The following is a 22,725-nucleotide window of genomic DNA, read 5'->3' as shown; positions in this document are numbered from 1 at the left end:
GACCGACAAAAGTCAATATACTGAGTGAACATTTTGTCATTCATATAATATACAGCAAAGTATTACCATCTAATATTAGAAAAAGAACATTTGGAACTTTTATTAAAACATATTTTGAGATGTACACACCGCTGCAAATGACACTAGCATCTTCACTGTGGCTGCAGTCATGCTGGCCCCATGGGCGATGAGAACATGGCCCCAGAAAGGATTCAGAACCATTGCATCTGACATCATCCAGCCAGATGGTGCCAATGCCCTGACCAAAGTAGGCATTTGATGGGGCAGAAAGAGCAGCTCCACAGCCGACCTTTCGGCAGACAACCTGGGCATCATTGATGTCCCAGAAATCATCACAGACCGTGCCCCAGGAGTCAGAATAGAGGACCTCCACTCTGCCTTGACATGGGCCTCCTCCTCCAACCAGGCGAATGGCTGTCTCTGTGGATTCAAGAAATGTACACTGATAAAATTGTCAAGCTTAAATATATACCATTGTGAGATCCTGATGTTTAATCTTTCCTAACATTGTGAAAATACAAACTTTAAAAAATATGGTTGTGGATAATTTATTACATTGACCCCTATTTACAACCAACTTTTGATTTCAAGAAGGGATGAATATGCATCTACATTGATTGACAAAGTTATACTCACCAGGGTGTTGAGTTGTTGGCTGCGTCGTAGCGGTTGATGTACTTGTTTGAGCTGTAACCAATGAAGATGTCTCATGTTAAAAGTGGTATTGAATTGACCGACAAAAGTCAATATACTGAATGAACATTTTGTAATTTATATAATATACAGCAAAACATTACCATTTTATATGAGAAAAATAACATTTGGAACTTTTATTAAAACATATTTTGAGATGTACACACCGCTGCAAATGACACTTGCATCTTCAATGTGGCTGCAGTCATGCTGCCCCCATGGGCGATGAGAACATGATCCCAGGATGGATTCAGAACCAGTGCAACTGACATCATCCAGCCATATGGGGCCATTGCCCTGACCAAAGTAGGCAACTTGTGGGGCAGAAATAGCAGCCCCACAGCCGACCATGCGACAGACGACCTGGGCATCGTTAATATCCCAGGAATCATCACAGACCGTGCCCCAGGAACCATCAAAGAGGACCTCCACTCTGCCTTGACATGGCCCTCCTCCTCCAACCAGGCGAATGGTTGGATCTGTGGAGTGAACAGAATGCAGAAAAGTAATTGTTTAGAAATCGATGTACGTTGGACTTCTTTGCGGAATGTACGTAACCAACCATGGCACAATTTGATTCAATTTCAAACAAACATTTAAACCCCAAATATTTTGACACCATTTTATGGATGTTTAGATTACGTCATGATAACACATAAACTAGCCGTGCTGATGTGATTTTTTTTAGGAGAAAATATTTGTTTGCATTTATTGGTCTTGGATAAGAAATCTAGAAAATGCGAATAAATCTATAACATACACTCATGATAGAGTTGCACCAGTTGGGTCTTAGAAAAAGTTGCAACCCACAAATCAACTGAAGATTAATGGAGCTGCTAGCCATGCAATGTGCTTGCAATGTAATCCATATTTTCTTTTGAGTTTAGTGGAATCACGTGGCTCTTTCATCACACAATCCACATCACACCGCATTGGCGCGAAAACATTTTCTTTAAATGTTGGTGGGGAACTGATGACAAGATCTGCAATTATTTCCCCCCAAACCAACGCGGATTATTGGATTCCTGCTGTATTCTGCGTTGTATGTATAATATTGCATCATATACCATTAAAGATAATAACCAGAATGGTGATTCGTAACTCATCATCGTTACTTTTTTATATGGTCCTTTCACTGGATTTTGCAATGAAAATGAAAAAGAAGGACTTTACATTGCATAAATTTCATAGTTATATTAAAGTAGCAATAACCATTATGAACACAGACACTATTGATAATTATAGGTGAATAAGAACTTCACCAAAATGAAAAAAATATGTTAATGGATTGTCAAATAACCCAATAAGTGACATGGCAAAGGAAAGCCGTTATCCAATAGTGGATTGAGAATAGCCATAAATTATTAAATTATTTTGGATGATGTTGACAATGATAAACAAAAATTCTGCTACCAATGATGTTACATGGGTGGTTTTTGTTACGAATATTACATATACTTCGAATTACAACCAACTTTTGATTTAAAAAAATGATGAATATGCACATAGATTTACTGACAAATGCCATCTCGCCAATAGGTTGAGTTTTCAGCTGCCTTGTAGTGGGTGATCTGCTTTTAGAACTGTCATCAATGAAGCAAATTTTAAAACGGGTTTCCCATTAGCTGAGGTATAGACAGTGCAATTCGTACATATGCAGTAATATTTATCATAAACTCTAGCATTGTAATATTGCCTTCTGTATATTAGATGCATATTAGCGCTTGAAGTTTTAACTAAACATATTTTGAGATGTACCCACCACTGCAAATGACACCAGCATCTTCAGCATGAACGCAGTTGTGTTGCCCCCATGGCAGGTGAGGACAATTTCCTAAAGAGGATTCCGACCCATTGCATGTCACATCATCCAGCCAGATGGTGCCATTGCCCTGACCAAAGTAGGCATTTGATTGGGCAGAAAGAGCAGCTCCACAGCCGACGTTTCGGCAGACAACCCGGGCATCATTGATGTTCCAGTAATCATCACAGACCGTGCCCCAGGACCCAGAATAAAGGACTTCCACTCTGCCTTGACATGGGCCTACTCCTCCAACCAGGCGAATGGCTGTCTCTGTGGATTCAAGAAATGAACACTGAATAAATTGTCAAGCTTTAATATATACCATTGTGAGATCCTGATGTTTAATCTTTTCTAACGTTGATTATTTGAAAATACGACCTTTTAAATATGTGGTTGTGGTTTAGTTATTACATAGACCCCCATTTACAATCAACTTTTTATTTCAATAAGGTATGAATTTGTTGACAAATTTTTACTCACCAGGGGCTTGAGTTGTTGGCTGCGTCGTAGCGGTTGATGTACTTGTTTGAGCTGTATCCAATGAAGATGTCTCATGTTAAATTGGTATTGAATTGACCGACAAAAGTCAATATACTGAGTGAACATTTTGTCATTCATATAATATACAGCAAATTATTACCATCTAATATTAGAAAAAGAACATTTGGAACTTTTATTAAAACATATTTTGAGATGTACACACCGCTGCAAATGACACTAGCATCTTCACTGTGGCTGCAGTCATGCTGGCCCCATGGGCGATGAGAACATGGCCCCAGAAAGGATTCAGAACCATTGCATCTGACATCATCCAGCCAGATGGTGCCAATGCCCTGACCAAAGTAGGCATTTGATAGGGCAGAAAAAGCAGCTCCACAGCCGACCTTTCGGCAGACAACCTGAGCATCATTGATGTCCCAGAAATCATCACAGACCGTGCCCCAGGAGCCATTATAGAGGACCTCCACTCTGCCTTGACATGCGCCTCCTCCTCCCACCAGGCGAATGGCTGTCTCTGTGGATTCAAGAAATGTACACTGAAAAAAATGTCAAGCTTTAATATATACAATTGTGAGATTCTGATGTTGAATCTTTTCTAACGTTGATTATTTGAAAATACAACTTTTAAATATGTGGTTGTGGTTAAGTTTCGATTTAAAGCTTTCGTGACTGCATGGATTCATCTTCTTTGGTTCTTTCGGTAAAGTCACGTAGAATGAGAATAAAATAATGAATTGATAAAATAAAATAACACAATAATATTCTCACGACCTTTCGGCCACAACACAAGCGGCCTTCATCAGGTGAAGGGACGAGACTGTCTGGAGGACAGCGCTGGAGTGAAAAAGCCACGCTCAGATCGCGACCTTTAAGCTGTGTGAGAAGAAACAAAGCGCCTTGACAAAGGAATTAGCATAGAATTTAGCATTGAAATGGCTGAGTGATTAGCTTGTGACTGGTCACAGAAATGGCTATGTTAAAGTTAAAGCATACACATCTGCAGAGGCACCACTTGACAAAGGAATTAGCATAGAATTTAGCATTGAAATAGCTGAGTGATTAGCTTGTAACTGGTCACAGAAATAGCTATGTTAAAGTCAGAGCATACACATTCACAGAGGCACCTAGTACAATTACATTACCAGTGAACTCAAGCACGTACACCAGGCTCTCATGGCTAATGGTTACTCCGACTACACAATCCGCAAAGCCATCACTCCAGTCATGAAGAAGGATCCTCTTGTCGAGCCACTCAAAACCATCACCTTACCCTACATTGCAGGGGTCACTAAATAGATCTCCAAAATCCTGAATAAACACAAGATCCAGGTCCGATTCAACACAGTACATAAAATCCGTGATCTAGTTCCATCTGTAAAAGATGCTGTTCCAGACATACAGTACCCGGGCGTTTACAAACTAAAGTGCATCTGTGGTAGTATCTACATTGGAGAAACCAAACGATATATCTCGGACCGAATCCGCGAACATAAAGCAGACTTGAAATACGGTAGAACGAACTCCTCTGCCGTGGCAGATCACTGTTATAATTCAGTGGGCTCACATGACATTGACTTCTCCAAGACGGAGGTTCTTTGCAAACCAACCGGCTTCCATGAGAGATTCGTTCATGAGGCCATTCACATATACAAGCACAGAGACAATTTCAACCGAGTAGATGGATTCCGGCTTAGTAACCATTGGAAAGATGTTTTAAACCATTTCCGTTCTTAATTAATTGTATTTTACGATGACCTTCAGACCGCAGCTCTTTCGCTGGCATTGACTCTTAATACCTCTCACACCACGGTTAATGGTATGGTTTACAACATGGAGTATAACAGCGCCTCGCAGCTGTCTCTCTCCCCTCCTGTGTTCCGACCATGGATGAACTCGTCCGTCTGAACGGGGCCCGTAGCTATCCGTGTTGTTAAAGTTGAGGGTAAGAATCCACCCATTTTTTCACCATATAGCATTGTGATATATAACGACTTATTGTTGGTAGATTAGCTGATTGGAGAATATATAGAGTTTATTGATTACATTGAGGTAATTTAAATTTTAGTTTTTTTATTGGTTCACTATATAGTATTCATTATATATTGTAGTGTATACCCAGTTACTGTGAATAGCTCAGATGTGTAGGCCGTGACTTCAACATAGCCATTTCTGTGACCAGTCACAATGCTAAATTCGCCTAGTTATTTCAATGCTAAATTCTCCTGTTTGATTTGTACTAGGTGCCTCTGTGAATGTGTATGCTCTGAATTTAACATAGCTATTTCTGTGACCAGTTACAAGCTAATCACTCAGCTATTTCAATGCTAAATTCTATGCTAATTCCTTTGTCAAGGGGTGCCTCTGCGGATGTGTATGCTTTAACTTTAACATAGCCATTTCTGTGACCAGTCACAAGCTAATCACTCAGCCATTTCAATGCTAAATTCTATGCTAATTCCTTTGTCAAGGCGCTTTGTTTCTTCTCACACAGCTTAAGGTCGCAATCTGAGCATGGCTTTTTCACTCCAGCGCTGTCCTCCAGACAGTCTAGTCCCTTCACCTGATGAAGGCCGCTTGTGTTGTGGCCGAAACGTCGTGAGAATATTATTGTGTTATTTTATTTTATCAATGTATTATTTTATTCTCATTCTACGTGACTTTACCGAAAGAACCAAAGAAGATGTGTTTAAGTAATTAAATAGACCCCCATTTACAATCAACTTTTTATTTCAATAAGGTATGAATTTGCTGACAAATTTTTACTCACCAGGGGCTTGAGTTGTTGTCTGTGTCGTAGCGGTTGATGTACTTGTTTGAGCTGTAACCAATTAAGATTTAACATATTAAAAGTGGTATTGAATTGACCGACAAAAGTCAATATACTGAGTGAACATTTTGAAATTCATATAATATACGGCAAAGTATTACCATCTAATATTAGAAAAATAACATTTGGAACTTTTATTAAAACATATTTCGAGATGTACACACCGCTGCAAATGACACTAGCATCTTCACTGTGGCTGCAGTCATGCTGGCCCCATGGGCGATGAGAACATGGTCCCAGAAAGGATTCAGAACCATTGCATCTGACATCATCCAACCAGATGGTGCCAATGCCCTGACCAAAGTAGGCATTTGATGGGGCAGAAAGAGCAGCTCCACAGCCGACCTTTCGGCAGACAACCTGGGCATCATTGATGTCCCAGAAATCATCACAGACCGTGCCCCAGGAGTCAGAATAGAGGACCTCCACTCTGCCTTGACATGGGCCTCCTCCTCCAACCAGGCGAATGGCTGTCTCTGTGGATTCAAGAAATGTACACTGAAAAAATTGTCAAGCTTTAATATATACCATTGTGAGATCCTGATGTTTAATCTTTCCCAACTTTGATTAATTGAAAATACAAAATTTTAAAAAATATGGTTGTGGTTAATTTATTACATTGACCCCTATTTACAACCAACTTTTGATTTCATGAAGGGATGAATATGCATCTATATTTATTGACAAAGTTATACTCACCAGGGTGTTGAGTTGTTGGCTGCGTCGTAGCGGTTGATGTACTTGTTTGAGCTGTAACCAATGAAGATGTCTCATGTTAAAAGTGGTATTGAATTGACCGAAAAAAAGTCAATATACTGAATGAACATTTTGTAATTTATATAATATACAGCAAAACATGACCATTTAATATGAGAAAAATAACATTTGGAACTTTTATAAAAACATATTTTGAGATGTACTCACCGCTGCAAATGACGCTAGCATCTTCACTGTGGCTACAGTCATGCTGTCCCCATGGGCGATGAGAACATGTTCCCAGAAAGGATTCAGAACCATTGCATCTGACATCATCCAGCCAGATGGTGCCAATGCCTTGACCAAAGTAGGCATTTGATAGGGCAGAACGAGCAGCTCCACAGCCGACCTTTCGGCAGACAACCTGGGCATCATTGATGTCCCAGAAATCATCACAGACCGTGCCCCAGGACCCAGCATAGTAGACCTCCACTCTGCCTTGACATGGGCCTACTCCTCCAATCAGGCGAATGGCTGATTCTGGAAAGGGGGTGTTAAATGCATTAAAATAATTGCAACCTCAACACACCCATATGTAAATGTTAATATACTTGTTTTAAAAATGTTGTCGTTTGGTTCTCACATCATATGTATTTAATATACAAATACAGGAAACCCTACCCATCGCAGTTTTATCAATATGCGTGTTTCAGCTACACATAGTTTACCAAATTATATTTGTTTTTCGGACCACAATGGTGGTGTTTCATTTATTCTCATCTTCGTGTTGACAAGTAGTACTATGACAGTGCTGCATCTGTTTAAAGGTGTGAATGCGACTCAGAACGATTCATTTACAATGTATATCATGTATGTTTGAGTAAATGTTTCTATATTTGTGTCATTAAGGCATTGATTTGTGATAACTTGTTCTGTGAAATCGAATGTCATCATGAGTACCGTATAAAGAGTGAATTGCACATATATACCTTCAGAGTGGTGGGATTGTATCATCATACCTTGCTGAGCTGCCACAGCCTGGATCGTGAGGACGAGGACCACAATGACACCAGACCACATGATGTCCTGGTTTTACTCGCACCTTGGTTTAAACAACAAAGACAAAGAACCCTTGCCCCAACACACTGTTGGGGCAAGCACTGTTACATCACCACTTTTTTTTTCCCCAGTTCTGATCTTTATACACCCCACCAGGTCCTCATTTCAGGCCGAGTCGATCTAGGCAAGCCCAGAAGCGAATCAGATGTCAGTCACTGATATAAATTTGTTCATCATGTAGATAGAAAAGCACAATTATTTTTTTAGTTACTGAGAGAAGTACGTAAAAAAATCCACATTGGACAAAAGAATAGCATTCAATCGAGACAATGTTCATGGGATTCAAACTGCCATGTTTGGTTGTCATGAAGCCAGGAAACTGGAAACCACTTGGGCAATCTTGTGTTGATTTAATGGCAAGATATACGATTATTGAAATAAATGCACACTTTTTGGATATCGACATCTCAGAACATCAAACTCTATATTGATGCCAAATAATTTGTTCGTGGTTTAAGCTTTAGTCAGATATATTAACATAATCTGCATTGAAAAGCCTAAAGATACATTCACCGTCCTTGTTTAATTGAACACAGATGATTGCATTTATGATATACTTTAGTTTAAATTAGGAATTGTGCTTTGTGGACTGCAATAAATCCTATACTTTTTTTATTTAAAGCTTTCGTGACTGCAGTGATTCATATTCTTGGTGCTTTCGGCAAAGTCACGTAGAAGGGAAACAATAAAATAAATATATATAAAAAATTACATTCTCACGGCGTTTCGACTGCAACACAAGCAATCATCATCTGGTGTGAAAACCACAACAAGAAAATTTGAAAAAAGTGGCGTTTTTTTAAACGTTAGCACCACAGAGAGCGATTTGGCAGTTATTCAGATGGACGAGTCCATCTATGTTCGGAAAGAGGAGGGGGGAGACGAAAATAATGGACACACTTTTTGTATGCACCTATGTTACATAAATTACTTTACCTCCGATTATGTACTTTATTATCTCAATGAGCTTTCACCTTGTTTCACACTTTATGCGATATCTATGCAGCATGCTTATATAGTCTGTAAGAATGTATACATGGTGTCAACAAACAGCATGGCAAGCCAAGATACATCATGTGTTTTGTGTAATACACCCTTTAATTAGTAAAGAGAACCGACTGCTAAGTTAGTTATCTATAGTATACCAAATCAAATTCATTTAGAATTGTTACAACTATTACGTATACAATAGCAAAATAAATAACAAGAAAAAATAAATACAATAAGAATTGATGGAATGCAATCGAATCTGCCTCCTGATTGGCTTAAAGAACACACTGCATGCTAAGCTATAGTCAGCACCTACAGTGAAGCCTATGATGGCATTGAAACAGCGATATAAGTATGTAATAATCATTCAGAAAAACAAATGTTCGTCGAAATATTAATTATTATACCTCACCATGAGGGGTAAAAATCACGTACTACATGTTAGATATACACATAGTGCTGCGTGCCTGATTGTGGCTAGCTTGTGTGAAGATTATTCTATTTTATGTCCAAATGAAACGCTCACCTGACGACGCAGTGTCGAAAGAGCATCAGGTACGTCGGATGCTCTGGCTGCTCCTCTCACCTGCCGTGTTTATATAGACGAATCACAAAGCCAGACATGTTTGCTTGTACGTCACCTGACTTTGCATATCAGTTGCGATTGATATCTAAATCTGTTCTCGGTTTCCCACGCCCTCTTCTCCACGAATGTGCATTTACAAGAAAGGGGAAGTATGGTCAAACAACGACAGAAACAAAAACAGTTTCAGATGATAATTCACATCATGGCAGCAGCCAGGAATTTTGGTGCCCATGACAGTTTATTTTACAATTCCTTTGAAAAGTCTCCTTGAAGCAACCAGTCCATTTTTTTGCTGTTATTTTTTTGTTACGTATTTCAATACTTGCCTATTTGTATATTTATATACAGATATTGTACAGAAATTCATAAGCCACATATAAACGACATTTAACAGATATGAAATTGTTCATCATGTGGGTAGAACATCACAATCATTGTTGTAGTTACTGTGAGAAGTACGTTCAAACAGCCACATTGGACAAAAGAATAGCAATCAATTGAGAAAATTACTTTGGGATTTAAACTTCCGTGTTTGGTTGCCAGCAAGCTCAGAACTGGAAACCACTTGGCCAATCCATTGTTGATTCATGGGAATAGAAAAGATTACTGAAAAATGATTTTTTATTTGGGATATCGACATCTCAGAACATGAAACTATAAATGATTCACTATTGATGCCAAATGATTTGATATTTGTTCCAGCTTTATTCAGGTAGATAAACTTGAACTCCATTAAAAAAACATAAAGATATCCCATTTGCCACCCTTGCTTAATGTGTGCGTGCAATGAACTGAGCGAATGTCTTAAATAGTTTAATGTGGAATAGTGCTTTGTGAACTGCATTAAAATCTGCACTATTCACGTTTGCAATGTACTGCACACGTTGATTATTTGTGTTAACAATGCAGCTATTGAATTTCCTAAGAAGTCAATATTCAGGATTTTATGTCTATACTTGGACGAACATTGTAAGTTGATATCTGAGAGAGAAAAGTAGTAATAACTCAAGATAAAGTGATGGAAATACAAAAGGAGGTAACAACCCCATTAACATTCATCGTCAAATATTAATTTAATCTTGTACACAAATACTGTAATAAAAATTAAGTTTAGATTAAATATAACAACACACCAGCATTGTTGAACTTATTTGAGGATTGTATTTTTTTTATATATTCCAATAGCATGAAGAGTGTTTGGGTATTGCAAATTATCATATTTAAAAATTATATTTGTTTCATCTTGTGCTTATTGATTCTTTACATACAACTTTTGTTGATTAAGTACAAATGTAGGAAATCCCTTTCCACTGAAAGTCATAAAAAAAATCAGCTGGCTGATGTATTATTGTAGCTTACAAACAAGTGTAACATGTTCATAAATATCTGGAGTACATAAAGTACAAAAAGTCTCTCCTTGTACTCTATGAGCTCAATTAGCTCTCACCGTGTTTAATATTGTAAAACAGCATGGCAAGTCATGATTCATCACGTGTTTTGTGTGATGCACACTTTAATTAGTAAAAAACAAAACCTGACTGCTAAGGGGCCGTCCATAAATGACGTCACGCGATTTTGGATGACCCCCCCCCCTCGTCACACGGCGTCACAAAAAGTCAGACCCCCCCCCTCAAATATGACGTCACAAAGCTCTGCCACCCCCCCCCCCCAAAGAAAATTAAAACATGCTTCAAATCGCTCTAAACTATTGTCATTGTAGTGCGTATTTAATGTGGCGCTGCACTCTGATGTTGTAGGAGAAAACATTTATTAAAAAGTATATTTAATTAAGTAGAACGTGTTGTCTATATTTATTTAAAGTTGCGCATTTTGCTGTGACGTCACATTTCTCAACCCCCCCCCCCCCACTCGTCACACATCGTCACAAATATCTGACCCCCCCTCCGCCTAGGTGCTTGACGTCATTTATGGACGGCCCCTAAGTTAGTTATCTACAGTATATTAAATTAAATGCAGTTTGAATTGTTACAACTATTACGTGTACAAAAACGAAAGAAATAACAAAAAAAATACACTGTGACCTTTATAACAATGTGATCGCCCAACAAAATACAATCAGTATTGGAATACGTATGTGTGTTGGACATTGAACTTCTATCGCACTGCACGTAGCCATCCGCGCTTATCAGAGGTGCAATCAAACCTGGCTCCTGGACGGCTTGAAGAACACGGTCCGTGCTATGCTATATAGTCAGCACCCACAGTGAAACATATCATGGCATTGAAACAGTGGTATAGATTTGTAATGAACTTTTCTTGAAAACGGATGTTATTGAAATATGATCAATTCTCATACATCACCGTGAAGGGGGCACAAATCGTGTGCTTTGTGCTCAAAGTCACATATTGCAAGTGAACCCTCGTCAAGCGCGAGTTTTGCATATTCGCGAGTTACTTTAATGTATACTAAATTGCCTCTTCACGACCCGCCGGTCTCCAGCAATTGCGAGGGCATTCCGTCGTGCAAAAATCACCGCAGAACGTTTGCTACGTTTCATCCTCGTGGCGAAACCAATTAATACAAAATGGCCCGAGGCAATTAAATGTTGTATTTCTGGGACACTCTTTTGTTCCAGGGGTGTACTTAAACTCCGCAACTGGGGGTAACCAATCAAATCCGACATCGCTGCCACTCCGCGATGTCGAAACCCAGCGAGGACGATTGCGCTGAAACCCTGATCGCTCGCGGTACGCACCGTGGCGGTGGTGCATCATCGTGCGCGGCTCGTCGTGATGAGTCGATTGCCGCATCGCCGACCATCAACGGACTAAAAATGACTGCGTCACGGACATCGTGCGAGAGCCCGGGGGTATAACTATGGCATCGCCACAAGGTTCATTTGAAACTTGCGAAGATTGAGCGCGCCTCCCTCGGCTGCGAGACTCACGGCAACCCCGAGACTCTCGCATGTTCACTTAGCACGTGCGCTCGTGCTACGCGAACGCGATCGAGTGAAAGCAGTGCGGTCGGCGCTGCCCGAGGTTATAAAATGACAACAACAACAACTGACCGTGGGTTGTCATTCAGCACCCGCATCTCCCGAGGCGTCGTCCTCCTCAATTCCTCATCATCATCAACCGTAATTCAAAGCACATTGTTAGTTATTATTTCATTGTAGTCATCGTTATTAAACATTTACCATTTCCACCCCTATGTTCAGCGTACTAGGAACGTAACCACATTTTTCCCATTGGAACGAAGTTTCTGCATTCACGTGCACGTTCAAGAACGCAACCCTCGCGCATACAGAGGGTTCACTGTACTGCGTGCCTGACCGCAGCTCGCTTGTATGAAGAGTATTGTATTTTATGTCCATATAAAAATGCTCACCCGGACTACTTATTGTCTAAAGAGCATCAGGTACGCCGGATGCTCTGGATGATCCTTTCACATGCCTCGTTGGCATAGATGAATGGCAGAGCCAGATCTTGTATGGAATTGGGTCACCTGAATTTGCATATCAGTGACGATTGGTGTCTAAATCTGTTCTCGGTCCCCCCCGCCCTCTTCTCCACGAATGTACTTTGACAATAATGGGGAAGTATGGTCAAACAACTACAGAACAAAATAAGTAATTCGCCTGTGATATTTCACATCATGGCAGCAGCCAAGAATGTTGGGTCCCTTTACAGTTTATTTTACAATTCCTTTTGGAAGTCTCCTTGAAGCGAGCAGTCAATTTTTTTCAGTTTTTACATATGCCTATTTTTATATTTATAGATATGTATTGTAAATAAACTCATAAGCCACGTTAAAGAAAAAACACACACATTTAACAAATATGGCATTGTTCATCATGTGCAGGGGTCAGCAACCAAATTAAGAAACAGAGCCAAAGAAAAATCGAATTCGGTAAAAAACACAAAACACAATGTTTCAAGAGCCGCAATGCATGTGGTGAATACGAGACGGTCCTTTATAAATAACGAGTCACGAAGCAGTCTTGAACGAGCCACACGCGGCTCTGGAGCCGCAGGTTTCTGACACTCGATCACGTGGGTAGAAAATGCAAAATGAGTGTTGTAGTTGCTGCGATAAATACCTTCAAAAATCCACATTGGACAAAAGCATAGCATTCAATTGAGCGAATGATAATATAATGGGATTCCAACTGCCGTTTTTGGTTGTGAGGAAGCATGCAAAGTGGAAACCATTGGCTAGGAGACACCAATAGAGAAGGGTCACCCGAGTTGGGCAGGCAGCGAACCGATCAGAGCGATCCGTTGGCACTACTGAGAATCTGGGTATGAATCCTGGTTCAGTTATCCATCATGAAATTGGGGTTCTGAAGTGTGACGAGTTAATGGTCTCAGCTTCATAAAAAATGACTGCACACAATGAAACAATTCCGATTAGCACCTCCGATTAGCACGGTTGGCTGTGCATGGTGCAAAAGCGGTTCAAAGGCAAAAAAGTTTAACATACATCCAAACAAATGTCTTTACATTTAGATTTTCACTTTATTTGGATTCCTCGAGCAGACAAGCAGCTTCTGCGGAGAGAGGTGGCTCCCTGCTTCGTTTAGCTGAAGCTAGACGAAGCAGGGAGGCTTTGCTTCAGGAGGAGGAGCTGTCTCGGGATGCACTCCGAGAGAAGGAAATGATGGAGTTGGAGCTTCAGCAACTCCGTGCGGACTAACTGCACCTGAGCGACAGGATCGCTGTACGCCTGGGAGAGATGCACATTGGGGGTCAGCTCGAAGGAAATGAGAATCCCCCTGCAGATGACGTCCGTGATGGGGATCGAGTAGGGAATGGGAAATGACTTTCCAGCATGGCTTGTTCTAAGAGAGTACATTTCCATGGCTGTATATAAATTGCTCCTCAATTTAAACATGTTTATTCAAATCCGTTCATGGTGTTTAAACTAAAATTAAAGATTAAACAATCTATACTGAAAGCATAGGGTTTTCTCAGTAAATATTACTGATATGCACCTGACTTTGCATATCAGTGACGATTGATATCTAAATCTGTTCTCGGTTCCCCCCGCCCTCTTCTCCACGAATGTGCATTGACAATAATGGGGAAGTATGGTCAAACAACTACAGAACAAAATAAGTAATTCGCTTGTGATATTTCACATCATGGCAGCAGCCAGGAATGTTGGGTCCCTTTACAGTTTATTTTACATTTCCTTTTGGAAGTCTCCTTGAAGCGAGCAGTCATTTTTTTCAGTTTTTACATATGCCTATTTTTATATTTATAGATATGTATTGTAAAGAAACCCATAAGCCACGAAAAAAATACACACATTTAACAAATATGGCATTGTTCATCATGTGCAGGGGTCAGCAACCAAAATAACAAACAGAGCCAAAGAAAAAAGTTTAATTCGGTAAAAAACACAAAACACAATCTTTCAAGAGCCGCAATGCATGTGGTGAATACGAGACGGTCCTTTATAAATAACGAGTCACGAAGCAGTCTTGAACGAGCCACATGCGGCTCTGGAGCCGCAGGTTTCCGACACTCGATCACGTGGGTAGAAAAAGCATAATGAGTGTTGTAGTTGCTGCGATAAATACCTTCAAAAATCCACATTGGACAAAAGCATAGCATTCAATTGAGCGAATGATAATATAATGGGATTCCAACTGCCGTTTTTGGTTGTGAGGAAGCATGCAAAGTGGAAACCATTGGCTAGGAGACACCAATAGAGAAGGGTCACCCGAGGTGGGCAGGCAGCGAACCGATCAGAGCGATCCGTTGGCACTACTGGGAATCTGGGTATGAATCCTGGTTCAGTTATCGATCATGAAATTGGGGTTCTGAAGTGTGACGAGTTAATGGTCTCACCTTCATAAAAATGACTGCACACAATGAAACAATTCCGATTAGCACCTCCGATTAGCACGGTTGGCTGTGTATGGTGCAAAAGCGGTTCAACATACATCCAAACAAATATGTCTTTACATTTAGATTTTCACTTTATTTGGATTCCTCGAGCAGACAAGCAGCTTCTGCGGAGAGAGGTAGCTCCCTGCTTCGTTTAGCTGAAGCTAGACGAAGCAGGGAGGCTTTGCTTCAGGAGGAGGAGCTGTCTCGGGATGCACTCCGAGAGAAGGAAATGATGGAGTTGGAACTTCAGCAACTCCGTGCGGACTACCTGCACCTGAGCGACAGGATCGCTGTACGCCTGGGAGAGATGCACATTGGGGGTCAGCTCGAAGGAAATGAGAATCCCCCTGCAGATGACGTCCGTGATGGGGATCGAGTAGGGAATGGGAAATTACTTTCCAGCATGGCTTGTTCTAAGAGAGTACATTTCCATGGCTGTATATAAATTGCTCCTCAATTTAAACATGTTTATTCAAATCCGTTCATGGTGTTTAAACTAAAATTAAAGATTAAACAATCTATACTGAAAGCATAGGGTTTTCTCAGTAAATATTACTGATATGCACCTGACTTTGCATATCAGTGACGATTGATATCTAAATCTTGTCTCGTTTTCCCCCGCCCTCTTCTCCTCGAATGTGCATTGACAATAATGGGGAAGTATGGTCAAACAACTATAGAACAAAATAAGTTATTCGCCTGTGATATTTCACATCATGGCAGCAGCCAGGTATGTTGGGTCCCTTTACAGTTTATTTTACAATTCCTTTTGGAAGTCTCCTTGAAGCGAGCAGTCAATTTTTTTCAGTTTTTACATATGCCTATTTTTATATTTATAGATATGTATTGTAAAGAAACTCATAAGCCACGTAAAAAAACACACACATTTAACAAATATGGCATTGTTCATCATGTGCAGGGGTCAGCAACCAAAATAACAAACAGAGCCAAAGAAAAAATCGAATTCGGTAAAAAACACAAAACACAATGTTTAAGAGCCGCAATGCATGTGGTGAATACGAGACGGTCCTTTAAAAATAACGAGTCACGAAGCAGTCTTGAACGAGCCACACGCGGCTCTGGAGCCGCAGGTTTCCGACACTCGATCACGTGGGTAGAAAAAGCATAATGAGTGTTGTAGTTGCCGCAAAAAATACCTTCAAAAATCCACATTGGACAAAAGCATAGCATTCAATTGAGCGAATGATAATATAATGGGATTCCAACTGCCGTTTTTGGTTGTGAGGAAGCATGCAAAGTGGAAACCATTGGCTAGGAGACACCAATAGAGAAGGGTCACCCGAGTTGGGCAGGCAGCGAACCGATCAGAGCGATCCGTTGGCACTACTGAGAATCTGGGTATGAATCCAGGTTCAGTTATCCATCATGAAATTGGGGTTCTGAAGTGTGACGAGTTGATGGTCTCACCCTCATGAAAAATGACTGCACACAATGAAACAATTCCGATTAGCACCTCCGATTAGCACGGTTGGCTGTGCATGGTGCAAAAGCGGTTCAAAAACTAAGTTCAACATACATCCAAACAAATGTGTTTACATTTAGATTTTCACTTTATTTGGATTCCTCGAGCAGACAAGCAGCTTCTGCGGAGAGAGGTGGCTGAGACCAACAGAGCAAGGGTGCAGGCAGAAGCTGAAGCTAGACGAAGCAGGGAGGCTCTGCTTCAGGAGGAGGAGCTGGCTCGGGATGCGCTCCGAGAGAAGGAAATGATGGAGTTGGAACTTCAGCGAACTCCGTGCGGACTACCTGCACCTGAGCGACAGGATCGCTGTACGCCTGGGAGAGATGCGCATTGAGGGGCAGCTCGAAGGAAATGAGAATCCCCCTGCAGATGACGTCGGTGATGGGGATGGTGTAGGGAATGGGAAATGACTTTCCAGCATGGCTTGTTCTAAGGGAGTACATTTCCATGGCTGTATATAAATTACTCCTCAATTTAAATATCTTTATTCAAATCCGTGCATGGTGTTTAAACTAAAATTAAAGAACAGGTCCTTGCAGGGTGGGCTGGTAGGAACATTGGAATTTTTTTACACCCAACAGCACGAGATTTCACTTCGTTAAAGTATTGAAAGGGGACGGACGGACGGACGCATTAATCTATTGCAGGCTGGTACACTCAGTTTACAACTTCGTTCCTACTAGTATTAAACAATCTATACTTAAAGCATAGGGTTTGATCAGTAAATATTACGATTGATTTTGACTTAAAACATTCGTGACTGCAGAAATTCATATTCTATGGTTCTTTTGGTAAAGTCACGTAGATAGGAAAAATAACAATAAAATAAAAAAATGAAAATAAAGTGAATAAAAAATTATAAAAGTATGATTATTTTTTCTATCTACGTGACTTTACCGAAAGAACCATAGAATATTACGATTGATAATTTATTTATTTGTGTAAGGCCACATACTGATGTTTACCACAATCAAGAAAGTCAAAATTATCTTGACTTTATGGATTGCTACTCTGAATATCTGGATGTTTTCCTGATGATGCGTTTAGAGTACTGTATTTGGCTGTAATAACTTTCCACGTGTAAGCCACTTCGTTGAGCTACCGTTTGTGGCCACGTCGCTTCTGAAAAAGAGCTTATAGCTCAGTGAGCCTATCTGGTAATTAAAAAAAAAGTTTTAAATAGTGATATAGTTTCAAACAAAACGTCATATCAAATTAATCAAATTGGTTGTGAGTATTGTCCTTTGAACTTACCGGTGAGCCAAAACAATAATCATCTGCAAGTTAAATGCTTGTAGACAACGTGGCAATTTGTTTGTCTGTGTCAGATGGTGGGAGCCACTTAACAGCATGGATTTGGTCAGACAATTAAGTGGCCTAACCAGGGCACCAGGGACCGGTTTCGTGGAAGACTATTTTATCACGGACCGGGGGGGGGGGCGGTCATCATTGGGTCTTTCCCCCCTTTTCAAAGAAGCTCTCCAGCGACGTTTCTTTTTTACTCTTTTTGGCTACTAGGGATTAGCTTGTGGGCTTACCAAAACTGTGACTGAGACGAGTGCGCAGTGCGGGAAAGAGGCGTGGACGGAAGTGGTCAATAAAATAATGGACTTCTCATAAGGAGTGCGCAACCTAGATCCCTCGCATGCGCAGTTGACAGTAGGGTTCGCGCTCCTATTAGAATCTAATGCCGCCGCTGATCTGACAGGAGGCAGAGCTCAGACGGTAATGCGAGCGATGGGGAGCGGCTGTCAATAACAGATGATGAAGCTCCATCATCTGTCAATAACAGATGATGAAGCTTCGCTCGTTCGCCCACCGCTCACCTCCTGCTGTGCGGCCCGGTTCCGAACGGCACGGACCGGTACCAGTCCGTGGCCCGGGGGTTGGGGACCCCTGTTCTAACCCAAGAAATCTATCATAAATCAGACGAAATATAGTGCCATATTGAAAGATGTGCTGATATATATTAAAAAGAATGTGCCAGAAACACAATCAAATTCATGTAACTACAGTGTAGGAAACACATGTTGGTATGTGACCATTCCAGTCTGCTGGATAATTTTATGTTTATACATATATACAGTATTTAGTGTGAGTGTTAATACAATTATATTTATATTTTTGCAGCCTATATCAATTTCATTTACACGTTTTACATTTTAAAAAATAGCTTAAAGCTTCTGTGTTTTTAATTGTGTTTGTCGAAGCATTTCTAATCGGTATTCAAATGATATTTTAATGCATAAAACATACATTTTTATTCTATAGGTGAAATTATATCAGTGTGAATAAAATTCTCGCAGCAATTAGCCGTGTCTGGTGGTTACATCATAGCAAGCCAGCAGTGGTGAGTGTGGGAATGTGGCAAATGCCAGTCATCTCAGTGAACGCATGAAGCCCGCTTCTGTCTCACGGCCTCCTGCCAGTGAACCGTTCATACTTTTCACATGGCCTCAAAGTGCATATCGCCTGGCACGAACACCATGGTAATGACAACGCCACTTAGTGGCAAATGGCAACTGTTGTTGTGGTGCTTACAGGAGGAGTTGGTGAATGCTACACTTGGTGAATTTAAATATTTAACAACTATTTCACTTTTCCATTATTATTTTCCTCGTATTGCTCCATGGAGACGCGAAGACACACACCAATGCTTTGTATTGCTTTATTCTATATTCATAATACACTGAATTATTTAAAACTAATAAATATTATTTTTTATCCCTGTCACCAATAATAATCGTAAAATCATAGTAAACATGCACGTTTCAGATTCATTGGATGCATTGAACGACAGAAAATATTCATTGTGAAATCACACAAGAGAACAAAATATACCATGCTTGACAGGATTTAAGATGCCTTAACTTCCTCACAAAAAACGAATTGCATAAGGAAGTTAGCGAAATATGGTACTTCAAGATTATTTTGAGGTTTAAATTGGGTTAATTAGTAATACATGCTAAATTTCCGTAAATCTAAGTAATAATTGCATATGGCAATGTTATATATTGCCTCAGAAAAAGATTAGAATGGAGTAGCAGTGAAGTGGATCATGTCCGATGTAAAATTAGTTACTGTGAGAATATGCCGCACTATGTGGAGACAATACATTATATGTAGATACTTTCGTAGTGCCCATCATATGCCGAGTGGTAATATAAACCATATTGCTACTTACATGTATTCAAGGTTAATTGTATTATACAATGTAATACGACGCAATGTAAGGTGACATTCGAGTGACTGAGTTATTTTAAATTGGATGGCATCATCTGCATTTGGTTACATAATTTACATCCGTCACAGCACTGATGAGGAATTTGTAAGTTGGTTAGTGGATAAATGGCTTTTGGCAATGACAGATAATTCTTAGATAATTAAGCATATCGTGCGCAAACAAGGATGTCAATGTCGATTATGTGTCAAACATGTCTTAACAAATAACTGATCTATAAGCAGCATTATATAAACTAAATGCACACTTTGAAATTGCATGTTTTCAGAAATTTGGTTGATCATGCATTCATGTATTGTTTTAAACCTTTTACCAGTTGATCAGTGTGTCAATCGTTAACATTTAGACGTGACGCCTTACTAAAACGAGTTTGAGGTGTGCAGTACAACACTGGCGTGATTACGATAAGGAGTGTTGAAGAGGGGTACGTTGTAAGAGGGAGTGGTGAGTGCACATTATTTGCTATTCCGTTTGCTGTCCGAGTACTTGATCCACAGCCCCAAGCGAGGGGAAATTACTACAGGAACAACACAAAACAAAATTAGAGAAATGTCCTCATCAAGAAACAACAATATATGCAGGTTCTAGATTTAAAGCTTTCGTGACTGCTAGGATCCATACTCTTTGGTTCTATTGGGTAAAGTCACGTAGGAGAAAATAAAATAACAAAAAATCACGACGTTTCGGCCACAACACAAGCGGCCTTCATCAGGTGAAGGGACGAGCCTGTCTGGAGGACAGCGCTGGAGTGGAAGAAGCCACGCTTAGATCACGACATTTAAGCTGTGTGAGAAGAAGAAGAAGACCACGGGCTTTGACAAAGGAATTAGCATATAATTTAGCATTGAGATTGCTCATAGAAATAGCTAAGTTAAAGTATACACATCCGCAGAGGTGCCTCTTGACAAAGGAATTAGCATCGAATTTAGCATTTAAATAGCTGAGTGATTAGCTAGTAACTGGTCACAGAAATAGCTATGTTAAAGTCAGAGTATATACATTCACCGAGGCACCTAGTACTCATCAAACAGGAGAATTTAGCGAAACACAACCACGCTCAGACATCGGACCTGTGTGCGAGCAAAGAGGTGGTGTACGTGCCGGTGGACATGCAGTTTGGCGAGGGGGGTGGGGGAAAGGGGGGAGGGGGATTTTACCTATTGATGGTGTGAAAATGGGAATTTATAAGAGCTGCGAACGTTTGGGGTACTACTACTCGAAAAATATACTGTACCATTGAAATTAGTTTAATGTTTAGTTCGATTTAGAACATCTTTCCAATGGTTGCTTAATTTGAAACCATCCTCTCGGTTGAAATTGTGTCTGTGTTTGTAGAACTGAATTGCTTCATGAACAAATCTCTGATAAAAGCCCGTGGGTTTGCAAAGAACCTTGGTATCGGAAAAAATTATATCGTGATCCCTCACAGCGTTGTAACAGTGATCAGCTACGGCAGAAGAATACGTTTTGCCGTGTTTCAAATCTGATTTGTGCTCGCGAATTCGGTCAGACACATGTCGCTTTGTCTCACCGATGTAGCAATAACCGCAGGTACAACTCAATTTGTAAACCCGGGGGTACTGTAAATCAGGAATGACATCCTTCACGGATGGGATCAGATCACGAATTTTGTGTACTGTATTGAACCGGACCTGGATCTTGTGTTTGTTTAGAATTTTGGAAATCTTTTTAGTAACGCCTGCTATATATGGAAGTGTGATGGTTTCGACCGGAGTATCAAGTGGTTGTTTCTGTATGGAGGGAGAGACAGCTTGGCGGATGGTACGGTCAGAGTAACCATTCCTTTTGAGGGCCAGGTGCACATGTTTTAATTCACTGGTCAGGTGGTGTTGGTCCGAAATGCAATGAGCCCTATGGTATAAAGTTTTGATGAGAGAATTCTTTTGGGCTGGGTGGTGGTGGGAATCAGGTTTCAAGTAGGAATCTGTGTGGGTGGGTTTCCTGTAGACAGAATGCCCCAATGAGTCATCAGGTCTCCTCTCAAACAGAACGTCTAAGAATGGTAGCTTGCCATCTTTCTCCACTTCCATGGTGAATTTGATGGCAGGATGTCTGGAATTGATGTGGTGTAGGAAAAGGTTCAGAGCTGGGAGGCCATGTGGCCAAATGACGAAAGTGTCATCCACATATCTCTTCCACAGGGAAGGTCTGAGGGTGGAAGTCTGGATGGCGTCTGATTCAAATTTCTCCATGAAAATATTGGCTATCACTGGTGACAAGGCTTTGATCTCTGATCTTCTGCAATACACCTTTTCTTAACATGCACAAGTTAATACATACATAATCTACTTTTTGTTTACATTAGTAACGGCTTTTTCAGGGACAATACAGCATCAGGCAATTTACAGTCTACTTATTAAATCATTTCACGTATTGACTGGCAATGATTAGCAAAAATATCGTGATTTATCGCGTGATCTTTATAAACTATCTGAGACGTTAAACACTTACACCTACATAACATATCGTGGTGAACATAAAATATAAAACATTGCAAACTTTTCGTGTTCAAATTATGGCGTTTCCATGTCCATGACAGCACGCATTCACCATCACCAGCAACAATGGATAATGTCCACCACTATTCCACGCTGTGGGCTCGCATGATATTGTTTTTTTCCGAGACCAAGGCACTCTGCAAACCTTCGGGCTACTATCAAAGGTTTGTTCATGAAGCCATCCAGATATATGAACATAGACAAAACTTCAACCGAGAAGATGGATACAAATTGAACAATCATTGGAAGGATGTTATCAACCAGGCAATGCCTTAACTTGTTGTTGTTTCCATCATTACCTGCCGGTGTACTGCTAGCCCCGCCCACTTTCCTCCCCCCCAGCCTCACGTCCTCTATCTGTTCTTCCACCACCCTCCCACTTC

At 40.5% G+C, this 22,725-nt stretch overlaps 1 protein-coding gene across 1 annotated transcript in view; it reads right to left on the bottom strand.

The window, feature by feature from the left end:
- Positions 1-19,236: 19,236 nt before the first annotated feature.
- Positions 19,237-22,725, bottom strand: part of LOC116940253 (scavenger receptor cysteine-rich domain-containing protein DMBT1-like) — a 38,214-nt gene continuing 34,725 nt past the window's right edge. The window contains exon 47 of the mRNA XM_076065668.1: positions 19,237-20,340. The gene's annotated coding sequence lies outside the window, so the exon portion shown is untranslated. The remainder of the gene's footprint in view (positions 20,341-22,725) is intronic.

This window comes from Petromyzon marinus, chromosome 8 (genome assembly GCF_048934315.1).
Source record: "Petromyzon marinus isolate PM22_M1 ecotype Great Lakes invasive population chromosome 8, UKy_Petmar_22M1.pri1.0, whole genome shotgun sequence".
NCBI classification, from domain to species: Eukaryota; Metazoa; Chordata; class Hyperoartia; order Petromyzontiformes; family Petromyzontidae; genus Petromyzon; species Petromyzon marinus.
Note: the sequence above shows the minus strand (reverse complement) of the source record. Positions and strands in the feature narration are given on the sequence as shown.